This window comes from Stegodyphus dumicola, chromosome 2 (assembly GCF_044657685.1).
Source record: "Stegodyphus dumicola isolate Sdum_Otavi_A_Nest chromosome 2, ASM4465768v1".
NCBI classification, from domain to species: Eukaryota; Metazoa; Arthropoda; class Arachnida; order Araneae; family Eresidae; genus Stegodyphus; species Stegodyphus dumicola.
In genome coordinates, this window is record NC_140769.1 from 54598713 (window position 1) to 54614438 (window position 15726).

A 15726-nucleotide genomic window follows, 5' to 3' on the forward strand; every position below is an offset into this window, starting at 1 on the left:
GTAAGGATTTAATTTTTGATTTTTATAGTTAAATAAACTTCTTACAAAACCCTTTCTTTCCGTTTGAAAAATATAAGAAGGCAAAAGAGGAAATATAATTTTATTACTAAAATGCTAAGATCTTTTCAGGAGTGAATAAAAAGTTCTGTATGTAAGAAATTTACATGAGTCTAAAAATTAAAACAATACGAAAACTATAGTTTTTTACACCTGCCCCACAGTCATACTATTAATATTTTTTAAATTCATATTTCTTAGGAGTAAAGATCTGTGCCTCACGAACATTGAAATCGTTGATCTGAGCCAAGTATCAGATTTAAGGGTATTTTAGGTTCTAAGAGACCTTGATGCTCTATGCGCTAACGCACCGTCATGTAATCAATAAGCTTTACTGCTCTATACCGTAAAATATGTTCTTTATTAAGTAATAGATATAGGCATTCTCTCAGGACCATAACAACTTGTGTGATTAATATGTTCAGAATCATGACTCTTGTAGTTGTTATAAAAACATGGTAGACTACGGAGAATATCATTAATGTGAAACTTAAGTACCTGTGTAGCTCACCGGTGATCGAATAAATGAGGTCGCTGGTAAATGGCAATTTGAGCAGAGTTCTAATCCTGACAAAGGGCTGCCAGAATATTTATGTGAATATTTTTATGTGTAATGTAAATCCGAAAACATTTCTGCTATAAACCCCTCCATGAAGGAATTCCTCTCCTTAAGCAAATAGATTCATGAGTTTTACTGAATTCAATTAACTAAAGTAAGACTAACCAAAGCACAGAAAAGTGCAATAAAATGGGTTTTATTAGTGAAAGATACAACATGCATTTTCTTCTCCATCGAAGTGCATTTATAAGAGCTTTATCGGCTTTGTCCCTTGTGTGAAGATGCCTTTTATGAACTATGAACTACTTACTCATTTAGTATACTCCCAAATATTTTATGAAAGTTAGAACTTTTCATTTACTGAAAGTCATGTAGAGTATGTTTTGTGTTTAAACGTAGGTTGTGTAAAAGGAATCCGGAGGTATTTTGTAGTGTGTTTCTGGCACAGTTTGCCCTCTGCATTCGTTTACTAATGGAAAAATGAGCTGGCTATATTAGGACTACTTCTTATACTAGATAGATACATGTGTACATTAAGTACACCAGCAAAATTGCTATAGCAGGAAAGAAAGCAAATAGCATAATCTCCTTTATTATACATATACAATATATTCACAGAAAGACATGATGGAATTTGGAATTGCTTTGGGTACACAAGGTGCAGAATTCAATACACAGATCTTCCACCTCTGGCAGCAACAATGACTGCAATCCTACTAAACATCGCTTTGAACTGAGCCTGAATGGTAGATATGGATATTTCATTCCATGCGCCTTCAAATCCATGCCAGAGTTCATCAGTCATAGTGACCGACGAATGGTGGCGTGCCAGTCTCTTGCCAACCTATGACCAGATGCTCTCAGTTAGTGAGAGATCTGCAGAACGTGCTGACAAGAGAAACAGTCGAACATTCTCTGTACCGATGAAGATCAGGACAGCACAGCAAACTCTCGGTATTGCAGTAGCTTATTGAAAGGTCGCATGCGTCTCGCTGTCCTAGAAGACAGAGCATAGCCGCGGGCCTTAATATGTCAGAAATGTAACGGCGGCTGCCCACATTACTAGCTATGCGAGCAAAGAGTGACGAGGATGTGTACCTAATGGTATTCTGTACCAGCACGCCAGGTGCTGGGTCCGTATATAAAGAGGATGTATGCAGCGTGCCTCTACACACTGATACGTCCACCATGATGTTGAAACCAGAACCGGAATGCGTGTGAGAAGACCTCTTGGTACCATTCCTGTGTCCAGTGTCTTCATTGGTGCAACCTTGTAGACATGCTTGTCTCAGCTGATGCGTTAATGGAAGCCGCAACAATGGTCCCTGTACTGACAGTCTGTGGTACTGTAGACGTCATCTTGGACATCAGACACGTTCTTGAATCAGGATACTTCACGTGGATGTACAATCCCACAAAGCATAGGACACAGCATGTCTGTCCTCTCAGACATTAGTATCCTGAGGCCGTTGAGATCTTGCATGACTTTCAGTATGCTCCTCAAGAACATATTGATTCTATATTCACCTGACAACCGTAGGATCCTGACTAACGTGAGCAGCAGTATCTCGGAACCATAAACCGTAGTCCTTATACGCCATGACCCTCTCCCGATCGAATTTCGATACATTGCTGATAGGAATTTATTCTTCTTACAAGAGGCATAACCTCACATTTACACAAACAATCAGCATTCAAATGTGCTTTACAAATGATAAATCAACTTTGCAATCTTCCCATTTATAAAAAATGCAGATAGTGTCTCTCGTACCTGCACTGTGGAAATGCGTTAAAATGTTAATCATCTGGATGTCGCAGTATGTAATAGACTTCATGCAAGTTTGACGTTTGTTGCATGCTGCCTTCATGATATAGCAATTTTAATCCCAACTGTGCATCTTGAGAGTAGGGAGAATAAATTTTGAATTATATTTCTAGCATATTTTCATTTAGAAATACTCCATGAAACTCACGTACAGTCTTCTGCTTGTTTCAAGACGGCTTCACGTAAACCTCGTACATAGGAGACAGTCACATGCCTTCCAAAATATAATTTCCAAAATATAATTGCACTCCAAAATATAATTGCACTCCAAAATATAATTGCACTCCAAAATATAATTGCAGCCGCCCCTGTTACTTGCTATGCAAAGAAAAGATGATCTGGATGTGTACCCAATTGCACTTCATACCAGCACGCCAACCGCAGGGCCCATATGACGATGACGAATGCAAGTTGGTAACGTTCGTTCTTCTCATTGCATCCACGCTTAAAGTGATGCTGTACGCAGAACAGAATTCATCTAAAACGACAGTGTGGTCCCACTTCTGTGTTCATTGTCGCACAACATATCTGTGCTCTCGGGTCACCCTCCCAAGTACTGACCATTAGTGTCCCAGGACCATTGAGCTCCTGGATGGCGTTCAGTATGGCTTTTCCGAATTCGTCGATTTCACACTTATCTGACAGCGGCGGAATCGCGGCCAAACGAGCAGCAATGTCACAGAACGATATACCTTTGCTTCGATAGGCCACGATCCTGATGAGGTTGATTTTCGAGACGGGCTGGGAGAAGTTTCTTCTTCTTGCACGAAGAATAACTTGTGTATGCGATGGAATTTTAATTATTTCGTCATCCAAGTATGTAGTACCTTTCACTGAAATTTGACGTTTGTTGTATGCTGTTTCCATGGTGTAGCAATTTTAATGGAAAAATTGTATAAAATCTGGTTTAGAGGTCCTCTGAAAGGCGCAATCTTGCGGGTTTTCGTTCAGTAAATCCAATCTATTGTCGCATGAACTACATTATACTAAAAATTTGAAGCAGAAATATTAGAAGAATCTTTACAAGCTCTTTATTGACTTTTACCTTATAAAAGATTAATACAAAGTGGTAATTTTATCTTAAGTCCTTACATACGAAGAAGCCTATGATTAGTTTGGGCATAAGGAGTATGTTCAGCTGGCATTCCTTAGATAATAGCTATGATAACATGATTTTGCCCAGGCATACAAAATTTTGTTTAATAGTTCCAGCGGGAATAAAATTCAAGCGTCATGTACCCTTCCTCTTCTTCCACAAATCCCTTGACTAGATTTTTCATATGAAGAAGTATAAAGTGCAGTGATTTCGCGCAGACACTACAATTACACACGTCAGCATTTTACATAGCATTTGCACTTAGTCATTAGCTCAAAAGCTGGCAATGCTAACCATCCTACCGATCGGATAACATTAGTGCGGGCAACAGGTATAAATAAAGCATGCCTTCAAAGCATGCCAAGGCAAAGTTTTGCATTTGATTACAATTAGATTTATAGAAAATGTATGCAATTTGAAGAATCATTCTGCTCTATAATTTGCTGCTTGAAATAATGGCAATATAAAATTTTCCTTTGAGAAGAATTCTCCAAGTTAAATTCCTTTGAAATATATTAAATTTTTCTAGAAAAGTTTCTCTAGTTTAAATCTGATCTTACCCTGATTTATAATCATTTACTTGTCCAGTGAAACATAATTTACGACCCTTTTTTCAGTAGAAAGGGAAAATTCCAATCAACAAACATATGAACGAATTGAAATGTAAAAATAGTGCGTACGTAATAATATAAAATAGTGCTACGTGAGCGTCAGGGGTTCGTAATGGATTGGTTGCCCACAGAATTGATGACAGATTGATAAAATTTATAAGGTATTTCTGCCGATTTCTTAGCATGTCTTCGTTGTGTAGTGGTCAACTTACTCGGTGCTTATTCGAGAGGTCCGTGGTTCGAATCCCGGCGATGGTATTGCTCATTTTTCATTGCTCCTTTCAAAAAATATCCTAATGACTCTACAGTGGCTCCCGAACTAAGAAAAGGTGAGGGATCAGGATTCTCCACCGCCGGGATTTGGCGATTGGGTCCCCTAATCTCCAGTCGCCCTTTAAAAGAGAAGTATATGAAGTATTTCTCCCGCCTTCTTAGCATGCTTTCGTGGTGTAGTGGTCAGCATTATGGTCCATGGTTCGAGTCATTGTTCGGGCGCCACTGTAGAGACATTAGGTTTATTTTGAAAGGAGAGATGAAAAACTCGCAATGCGCTCGAACCACGGGCCTCTCGAATATGTGACGAGTGCGCTGACCATTACACCACGAAGGCATGCGAAGAAGGTGGGAGAAATATCTTATAAATTAATTAAAAAAAAACCTTTTCAGTTATGAAACTCTTTGCAGAAGAGTACTCGTGCAGTTCTTCTCGTAAGACAGAACACAGTCAGTAATTACTACTTCAGACTGCTAAGAACGTTGAACACAAGACAGTGCAAAAAGCTTCAAATACGTAATCTCGCACACTGATCTCTCAATACTCTGAGTTAAATTCTATCCAGTACCTTTAACTTCTCTAAATTTCTGGAAAGCATACACAGTTATAGTCACATACGGCCGGATACTGTGACATATAGATTGGGATCGGGGCAGTTACAATTAAACAGGTTTCGGACCAAAATGTTGCTAAATGGTAGCCAAGTTTAACGATTTTTGGCGATATTTCAACAGATCTGGCAAAACGTTTGGTCGCCAAAATTATAGCCAAGTTGGTGCTATGTCGTCGGTTTTTCGAGATAGCCATTTACAGAAGCTGTTCGAACATTCTTTAGGCGTTTTTACTTTGCTGTTTAAAAAACCGTCTTCTAATTGCAATTTTTTTAACTGCATCTATACTTTTGAAAGCATAAATTATCGTCTGCTGCTTGAAAATTTTGCTTTCATGCGAAATATCACTTTTAAATTGCTATGATTTTGTTCTTTCCAAAGAAAATTATTCGTATCCATTTATTTAAAAATGGTGTGAAAGCCATGGTTTGTCGATATCTAAATATACGATAGGTCATGTTGTCAGTAACAAAGGAAAAAAACGTCAAAGTTTAGCTTCAAGTGGATAAATTGTTCCAAATACGGAATGAAAAACTGAATGTTTCGAGTATTGAAAAGGTAAGATCGTTACCTTTAACGAAGATCCGCCAATTCAAAAGACATTTGCAAAATCACTAAAATTCTCAATGATAACTGTAAGCAAAGTGATTAATACTGATTTGAACCTAAAAAGACGAAAAAACACAATGTGCATCGTCTTTCTCCACGACATATCGCCGAATGCAGAACGCGCTGCAGAATTCTTTATGAGAAATATTTATCCGAACAAAAATGGAAAATTATTGTCAAAATAGACTAATCTTGGGTGTACTTAAATAACTGCAATAAATAGAGATCCATTTATTACCATCAAAGAGGAAAACAAATCTTAAAACATGGTTCAAGGAATCTAAAGAAAGTTTCCTTAATGGTTTTATGATTGTTGCTGGTTTTTATTACAACGGCAGATTAAAAATAAAGAGAGGGGAGACAGATGTTAAGATCAACTCCACATATTATTAAGAACACACTTTATACCCAATTTTCAAATATGTAATAATTCTTTTTACACGCAGTGTGATAAGTCAGTAGAATTGCATCAAGACAAAGCAAGCAACCACACGTCAAAATCATTTTAAAATATGGGCTGTTCACACGTCAACTTACAACCTCCTTAAACTTTGAAAAGCTGTTGGAAAGCATGGGTTTAAATACATCTTCCGATGATATAAATGACTTTATTGTCTTGAAAAATACCGTAAAGGTAATGAAAAATAGGAGTTATCAAATGAAACATTTAAAACATAAAAAGTTTAGGTAAAATATTTCCGTAATTACAATAAAAATCGTCTAAAAAATATGTGAACAGTGTCTCTACTTCTGTGCTAAACGGACTTATCCAATTAATCCTGTTTTTCGGCAATGTTTCGCAATCCATGTCATATTATACAAGAAACACTACAACTTACATGTAATTCTATTAAAACTATTTACATATATACATACATTCCTTCCATACATTGTTATATACATTCCTAACATTATGTAATATTATTTTCCTGATTAAAATTCAATTTTTCCTAGAACGGTAATTCTACTTTAAATTTGATTTTAACCTGATTTAAAATTATTCATGTGTCCACCGAAATATAATTTACATACGTTTTACAGTAAAAGTAAAAGAAGAAACTTTCACTTAACAAATGTGTGACCAGTTTTAAACTTAAAAATAGTATATGCTATAATATTTTTTCTCTTTATGAATATGAAACTTTCCTTACAAATTTCTCACTGCGAATTCAGAAACAGGAATTCTTTCTTTACTAATTAATGGTGCAACTGACGCAGCATGCAGAATTTTGCCACACTCCATCCTTCCCTTGCAGATACCTTCTGTTCTTCCAAACCTTCGTATTATTCGTTTCCCTTCTACAAGACTTATATTAGCATCTTTTTCGATTAACGAAAGGAATTTAAAAAGGACTTTCGACATACGAAAAAAAAAAGACGACATTTGAAAATATCATTCAGCGTTTTCTAATTTGACGAGCATTGTTAATAAATTGGCGGCATTATTAGTAACAGGTATTATAGATGTGACTGATGAATTACAACAAAAAGGTAAGACTGTTAAGTTGTGTGACTGCAAAGCAATTAGTGTCAGATATTACTTTCAATATTCTAATAAGAATCAAATACATAATGTTCTAATGTATAAAATCATTTGCCGCCTAGATGGTAAAGTGGTTAGGGAAGCCTACTGCGATACCGAAGTGTCCATGGATGTTGTACTAAGTAACTAAGCTAAGACATACAGGTTTTCTACTGCACTGTTGCAGGTACTTCCCAGTAACAGGAGAGACCTGGCTTTGTGGAGAACTCAGGTGGATCCTGTGGCAAGAGGTCGTGAGGAGGAAGCTAGAAGAGAAAAGAGAAGAAAATGCTGAATTGGTTGCCCTCTGATGTCGGTGGAAGTGAAGAAAAGCAGTGGAAAAGATGGGAAAACTTTCTTGAAAGTGCATGTAGAAACTGTAGCCGCTTGGGTGATGCCATCTCTCGTCAGCCGTGGAAAGGGTTAAATGTGGATCTAGTCTGTCGCCATCTGGTGCTGAATGGATGTTGTGCAGCATGTGGGACCTTCAAATATGCGGCGAGCCGAAAATCCTTTCCAGAGGTTAGTGGTAGGGTAAGAAGGGTGGGATACCCTCAAACCCTTTCCCCGGGGTTCTTTCCTTCAAAATTGGAGCCGGAAATGAACGAAATCGTACTCTCACCTGTATAGTGCTCAAGACTTTTCCAACGACAGGCGAAATCTTTTTCTCCTTGCCAAGATAAATTTCGTGGGCTTGTTCTGATGCCACTATCAGACAAGTGAGACATAGAGTGGTTTCAGACATTCAGCATTTAATGATTTTACCTATCATCCGCTCTCGGACAGAAATGGACAGAAATGGTGACCCTCAGCTCAGCAATCCAAATTAATAATAAATTATGCTATAACACTTTCATTTCAGAAGCTGCAGCAGAGATAAGAGATATTAAAAAGTGAAGGATATCTACGCTACCAGGGAATTGAAATAATTCTTCAAACTACTTTATTCACAATAACATCCCAAGACCATATGTGACTAAAGGCAAAAAATAACCTTGCACACTGTTGCAGCGTTAAAAACGAATACTTTTATATTATATGCTCCTTTATTATTATGTCCGTTAATTTTTTTTCATTTTTATTATTTTCTTTTAATTTTTAAAACAAGCAGTTATAGCTGCAATTTCTAACAGTAGTTTTACCTAGTCAAGAAAATAAAGCGCACAATGTTTTAGTTTTTACAAGTGGATAATCAACGGGAAAATTAGAATAATTAGTATAAAAGATGGCCATTAATGAGGCAAAAGAAAGTTCTCTAATACGTTTACATAAAAATAATTATTTTCTATGATTTTTATGTATTATGTTTTCAGCGTGGTAAAAATTAATCATTAGTACTTTTTTCAAGAATCATTTTTATTACTTAATTAGCTTTCAATAGAAAGAATAACCATAACTGAAGTAATTAATATATGTGAATATACATCAATGTTTTTTTTTTTAATCTAAATTTCTGAAACGGTCCTTAATAGGACGTCTTTTATTTTTTGATTAATGAAAGTGGGCCTGATGCTAGTTTCCTATAAATGTAATGTCTGATTTTCTAATATTTACAACTATCGATCCTCGTTGATTGCAAGTGATATATATCTTAAATTGTGAACGAGGTGCACACATAAAGTAACCGAGCAAATTCTTATAAATGAGAAAAAGATTAACTTATAAATAAATTTATCTCCTTCAAAATGATCGCCAGAGGAGCCTACATTATTTTTTTAAGTTTCTTTAGTTCATCGCTTATAAGTTATGGAACTAACCTTACGTGTGGATTTGGAGTGAAAAACTATGACACTTGATGAAGTATCGAAACACACTTTATTTGCCAGTATTGTCAGGACAGCTCCAAAACACGTTTTACAGTCGTCGATGAACTACTATGAACACGCTGACATGATTAGCGACACAGCCCTCAGGTTATCAAGCTATCACGGTGGAGACAGCTTCCTGCAAAGCACCCGACTCTGCTTTCCGGAGTACAGCTCCCGACTCTGCTTGGTCGTTCTCGGAACTCCACGTAATCTCGAGACTCTTCACGCTACAACTCGCGATGCACTCGACGACACACAGAGCACAGCTCCCGACTCTTCGGTTCAGTCGTTTCTGGAGCTCAACACGCTCTCTCGACGATGCACTAACCGCGATACACTAACAGACTCCTTCGGTGCACTCGACGACCCACTCGGCACTCGCTGCCCGGCTGTCAACTTGATCGACTCTGCAGGGATTGACTCGCTAGACGAGACACCAACTCGATACTAACTAACTCGCACTCTAGACGAGGCACACACACACTAGCTGACTGCGGAACAGCAGGGTTTATATAGCTTTCGGCTTGTGTTCGGGAACATTCTGGGCTAAACCGGTAAGAATTCGTTCCAGAAGTTTCTCCAGCCGTCCATGGTATATCGCCAATTTTGTCGCCAAATGGGCGATTTCTCGTCAAATGTTGCAACCTTGCCTTCCCTTGCCATTTTTATGGCAACCCTAAACTACTTTGCGGGGATCTTACAGCGCCTGTACATTTCGTAACAATATTTTGTGGGAGTTTTGACTAAACCATCTTTGAAACTAATTTGACTCCATACTTAAGTATGCATTTGATTCAGATTTAGATATTCTTTCTTAGACTTCATTTTTATTTGATTTAGACTTCATTTCTTCACGGATTCAAATATCCGTGAGGCCGTATATTAGTAAAAACAGTATGCAATATCTTGATACTCTCCTGCAATCAAATTTGACGCTCAACTCCATGTAAATCGTTTCTTCCTTTCGAATTTGCTCATTTTATTCTGCACTATGCAGGTAAAACACATGTAAATTTTATGTTTAAAAATCCTAACGTTTACTACCTTTGTTAACTGAATAAGCTGTTCATTCAAATGTAACTGTAGGTATTTTCAATGCTACTCTCATATAATTATTGGCTGAAATACAGCTCACTAGCAAGTTCTAGTAAGGTGAAATTACACGGGACTTTGTTCTATAGATGGGAAGAGATAATAGTCTGAAATAGTAGAAAGAGTAATACTAAAGAAAATTTAATTTTGAAGGCAACTGTCAAAATTATGAGATTATGTAAATATTTCAGCATTTAGCATTGTTTAATTAGTTATTGCATTTTATTTTATTAGAGTCATGCAATTTTTCTCGACATGTCAAACATGTATAATACAATTATACAATTTTTGTACCATTGTGAAAATCAGTTACATAGGACATAGATATACGATAATTAATTACCTCCTTTCTCGTGAATCAAGCCCATGCGAGGACATCAACGCTCGATCCCCTCTTTCTGGTCGTTCTTTAAATGTGGGAGAATATAAGGAGTTAATTCTGTTCCCGTGGCATGCTCTCGTGATGTGACTAGTAGCAGGTTCGGTTAACAATCGAAATATCCACAATTCCAGTACCGGCGAGAAAATAATGAATTTTTCATGTTTCCCTCGCTGAAAGCATAAAAACTGCACAATGTTCTGTTGGTAAACTGATATTTAAAAGCAACTAGCTTCACATTTGATTTCTAATTTACCTCCACAAATAATTTGATAAGCAATAAAGAAGAATGTAATACAGCAGCTAATTTTCTATTTTCTTCCGCTAATAAAAATTAAATTATCCGGTTAAATTATCCGGTTGCTTTGCAAATTATTATAGAAACGTATTGGAGAAAGCTTATACAAATCCAGTCTAATAATTCGAAAAACGTAGTGAATCCCCACTGACTATGTAATTTTTGTCGTTTCTACGAATCACCTGTTCATTTACATTTTCTTTCATAGTAATTATTTTCTATTAATTCGAAGAATTGTAAAAACAGATGAAAAATATTTCGAATTTTTTATTTCCTCTTCTTTAAACTTCTGTATCTTCATAAATTCCTTAATTCAGATTCATAATCAATTAGGCATAAGCATTGTCAATGAAATAGGCATACGTACCTCTTGCAATAAATTCGTTTTTTTTTTTTTTTTTTTTTTCCTGTTACAGAACAAAATACCTTTTACAGTAATATTATTTTTTCTTTAAAGTAAGCACTTTCAATGAAAAGTTTTAAAATGTAGTTTTTTTGAAAATTGTTTTAAGCAGTTAACCTCAAAGTTATATTTCTTACGTTTAAAAAAACTTTTACAACAGTCGAAATGAGTTGGTGACGAAATTATGTTTCCTCGCTAGAAGTATTAATGTCCGGAAAAGTTAAATCCAAATCTATTCAGAAATTTTATTCCTTAACGTGATAATTATACTTTTCCAGTTTGATGTGACGGGAATAACTCACATTAACGTACCTAACAACAAAGACGTTACATCCTTTTCCTTCACAGCATAACCATGTTTTCATTGTTACTCTTGCTACTATTTCTGCTGACTGATTTCTACATACAATCCCACAATCTAAAAATCATCTAGTGCCAATTTTCTACAAAGGCCTGTGTCGAGAGTATGTGAATCTTCAAATTCTCATATGATCTCTTTTTAAATTTGACGGTTTTTCGAAACTAAAGTGGCGACAAACTATTCCCCCTATGTTAAAGTTTATTCTCGATTTAATGCAGAAATCCTCGATACAAAGTATTTCCTTGGATTATTTGTGGATACCTTTTGTAATGATTCTGTAAAAGTCTAATTTTTTTATTTCTTTTAAGAATAGTTAGTTAGATAAGAATAGAAAATAGAAAGTTATTCCCATTACCTAAGCAGGAATTCGAAGAGAAATTATCTAAATTCTTTTAGAGATTTTGCAATATGCTTTTAGCATGAATATTGTCTAAGAGAAGTTCTAAATTATACATAATACACTCAAATATATATAGCTATGAAACTCTTAACATTTTTTTAAAAAGTGAAAAAGCCAATAAATTATTTTTACTCTTTTTATGTTTAATTTACAATGTTATCCACTTCAAGCTGATTAGATATTGCACTGAAAGCGACAGTACAGATAGTAAATCCCAGTTCTTAAAAGTTGTGTTGGATTTCTTAGCAAACTGTAGAATTAATTTTGAGTTCAATACACTATTATCGAAAAATTATAAAAATTCGAAGTGCATATGAATTACGAATGATGTAAAATTAATTCTTTAATTTAACATTCTAAAGCTCGCTGAAATCCCTAAATTCATGTAATTTTGTAAGGATTATGTTAATTTATCTAAAAGTTAATTTGAGTTAAAGTTACTGTCCTATCCTTTCTTAATTTCAAGCTTACAACTTCCGGCCAGAATCTATTTTTAGCATCGCGTTTGAATGCAGATGAAGAGAAGTATTTAACTGTGAAGTTCTAGTGACTTCGAGAGAGAGAAACAGTGATTCTGACTAGCGCGCGTTCGCCTTTTTAGGCTACTCTTTCTTAAGCTATTATTACGCTCGGCCATACTTTAGGCCCTTGATAGCTTTGCCGTTATTTAGCGTTAAGGGGCTAACTCTGATAGAATCTTGATAGCTTTAGCTATATTTTTACTTCCTTGTACGAAGTAAAAAGGAAGTATTGTAATCGCGAAAAGTTTCAGGAAGCATATTTCAACGAAAATATCCATTTTGACTTCTATCGAATGCAATTTAACGATGTTTTTGCGTTATATCTGTACTTAAGGACAGAATAAAATACTCTTTTCCTTCAAAAAAATTATAAAACTGCTTTAAAATTAATTCTGAAGAGAATTTTTCGTGGCGTCTGTACGAACGTATGTACGTACGTTCGTGCGTACGTACGTATCTCACATAACTCAAAAACGAGTAGCCTCAGAACGTTGAAATTTTGTATATAGGACTGCTATAACATGTAGATGTGCACCTCGTATTTTGGTTACAATCGGCAGCACCAAACGTATATAAATATATTTATATATTGTAAGGATCCTAAGTTTTACTAACGTTTATTTTGTTTTAAATCTTTACTATCACTTCTTATTTTCCACTTCCGGCCAGAATTAAAAGCTTTAACTTATTTATGCAAATTTGTCTTGCTAACGCCAAGTACTTAAGTTGTGGCTTTTTGCCAAGCAAGAGAGAGGAAGGAGTTATTAGAAGCAGGCCGCTGGCCATAGTAGTTTTACTCGGTTGCTGGTTGCCTTCAAGGCCAGAGGTTTAGTCCTCTTGATAACTTCACACGTATCGTAATTTTAGCAGCTCTCTGTACTACATACGGATTTTGTTAAATAACGGCCAATCTTAAAGTTAGGCACTTGTATATTAATCCAAAGTTAGTTCAGTTAGAGTTTTAGTTAGTAGTTTTATATTCTTACGTTCAGACCACAAGTGGTTGGTCACTGTATTCCGAAGTTCCGGAAATCACTGTAAAGATAGAAAAATAAGGGGTTTCGTATACCCTTTCTGTGTGTATTGTCTACTGCACAATTTATGGAACATAACTTGAGTAAGCTCCCTGTTCCGAGTTAGGACAGTTCATGTTTCCAAAGCAGGTAAAGAGGAACACAAGACCTGATAGTGGCGAACGACGAAGAAGAATAACTATGGCCGAGTTTCAAGAAGAACCTGTGGTGCCTGCAAAAGCGGCTCAGAATCCAGAAATGCCAGCTGCCGCCCTGGAAGGATTTGGGTATATCGTACAGACTGTGCGCGCATCGATGAAACCTGAAGCAACATTTAATGGAAACTCACCGGTAACCAGTTTTTTTGGAAAAATTGGATGACCGCTTCATGCTGTATCCAGTCCATGAGTTCCAGAAAGTCACCTTAGCTACCAGCGCTTTGAAGGGCCAAGCGCTTAATTGGTTCAAATGTATAGGCAGAAACCTCTTGGGTCAAGCGGGAAGCCCACCTATACTTACGAACATTTCAAGACTGCCTTAGTAAAAGCCTTCCCTGTCGTAAAAAATCGTTCAAAATTAGATGCGGAACTCTTCATCATATACCAGCAACGAACTGAAAATCTCTCAAGCTTTACTTTAAGAAATATTCACGTCTTTAGACTCTTGTATGGAAGCCGTCCGGATCCTGAGATAATCCAAGTGATTTTGCCGAGGTTACTTCCCCAAGTACAAGACTTCATTGAATTATGGAATCCGACTTCACTGGAAAAGTTATTTGAGCTAGCAATCCAGTTTGAAAGTAGATGAACGGCGGACATTGAAAGAAGACGCCAGTATGAGCAACGAAGCCAATTTAGTGCGCCAAGACCACAGCAAAAGCAAGAACACGGCTACGGAAGCAAATCGAATCAGTGGGCAAGGAAACCTGAGTATCCAAAAGCAACCGGCGAACGTCGACAGTTCAATAGTAAGCCAGAAAAAAAGTCTGAAGGCCAGCGGAAAAAGAAGGAAGGCATGGAAAAGAAGACAGAAAATTTAAACTAAAACGGATTTCTGCTGACGGGAGGGTGCGGAAATCCGAAGACCAAGAAAACCTCTCTTCCTTCAAGTTAAATAGAGTTATTGTGAAAAATTTGACTCTTCCAAAGATTGAAGTTTTGGTGAACAACATTCCAGCCACCGCCATCCTGGATACAGGCGCGCAGTGTTCCTGTGTGGCAGAAGATTTTTTTAGGAAGTATTTCCGTAGATACCGAATATATAATTAGGATAATACGAGAGTGTTAGCTGCGCAGGGAGAAAAATGCAAATGCATAGGTAAAATACCATTATATATTCGCATTAAGGACGAGCAAGTAAAGATCACGTTCTTTATCGTAAAAAATTTACAAGAACATGTCATTTTAGGGATAGATTTTCTTTCAGAGGCAGAAGCAACGCTGGATTTCAACCAAGCGTCCCTTAAGCTGACCATGCAACCAGTTCGGGAAGAAAAAAGAGAACCACCCACATTAAACCTTAACCACCTACCTAAGGGAGAGCAACAAAAAATTCGACAAGTGGTAAGTGAATTTGCTTCGTTATTTAGTGATATTCCTGGATTTACTCAAGTTACTGACCATAGTATCGACACAGGAGATTCACTGCCAGTTCGCCACAAGCCGTATCGGTATGATAAGAATAAAGAAAAAATTATAGAGTGGCACATTTGAGATATGTTACTTAAAAAGATCATAATGCCCATCTCAAGTAGTTATGCTAGCCCGGTTGTGTTATGTAAGAAAAATAATGACTATCCAGTAACACATCCGAAAAGGGGGCGTTTTGCAATTGACTATCGTAAATTAAACTCCATGACTAAATATCCGGTATATCCGTTACCTGTTATTGAAGAAATTTTAAGGAACATAACTTCTACGAAATATATGACTACGTTAGACTTAACGACTGGTTATTTTCAAATAGGTGTTAAACCAGAAGATGTGCCTAAGACTGCTTTTATAACCACGTCTGGCACTTATGCATTCTTGCGTATGCCGTTTGGCCTTTCAGGGGCACCGGCAACATTTCAGCGATGTATGGACATTGTGCTAAGGCCTGTTCTAGGAAAGACCACATTTATCTATTTAGACGATATCATTATTACTAGTGATAATCTGGACCAACATGTACAGGATTTAAGACAGGTGTTTTCATTATTAAATGAGGCCGGTCTAAAAGATAATGTCGAAAAGTGCAAATTTGCAGCCCCTGAATTAAAATGCTTAGGTTACAAAATATCTCAGAA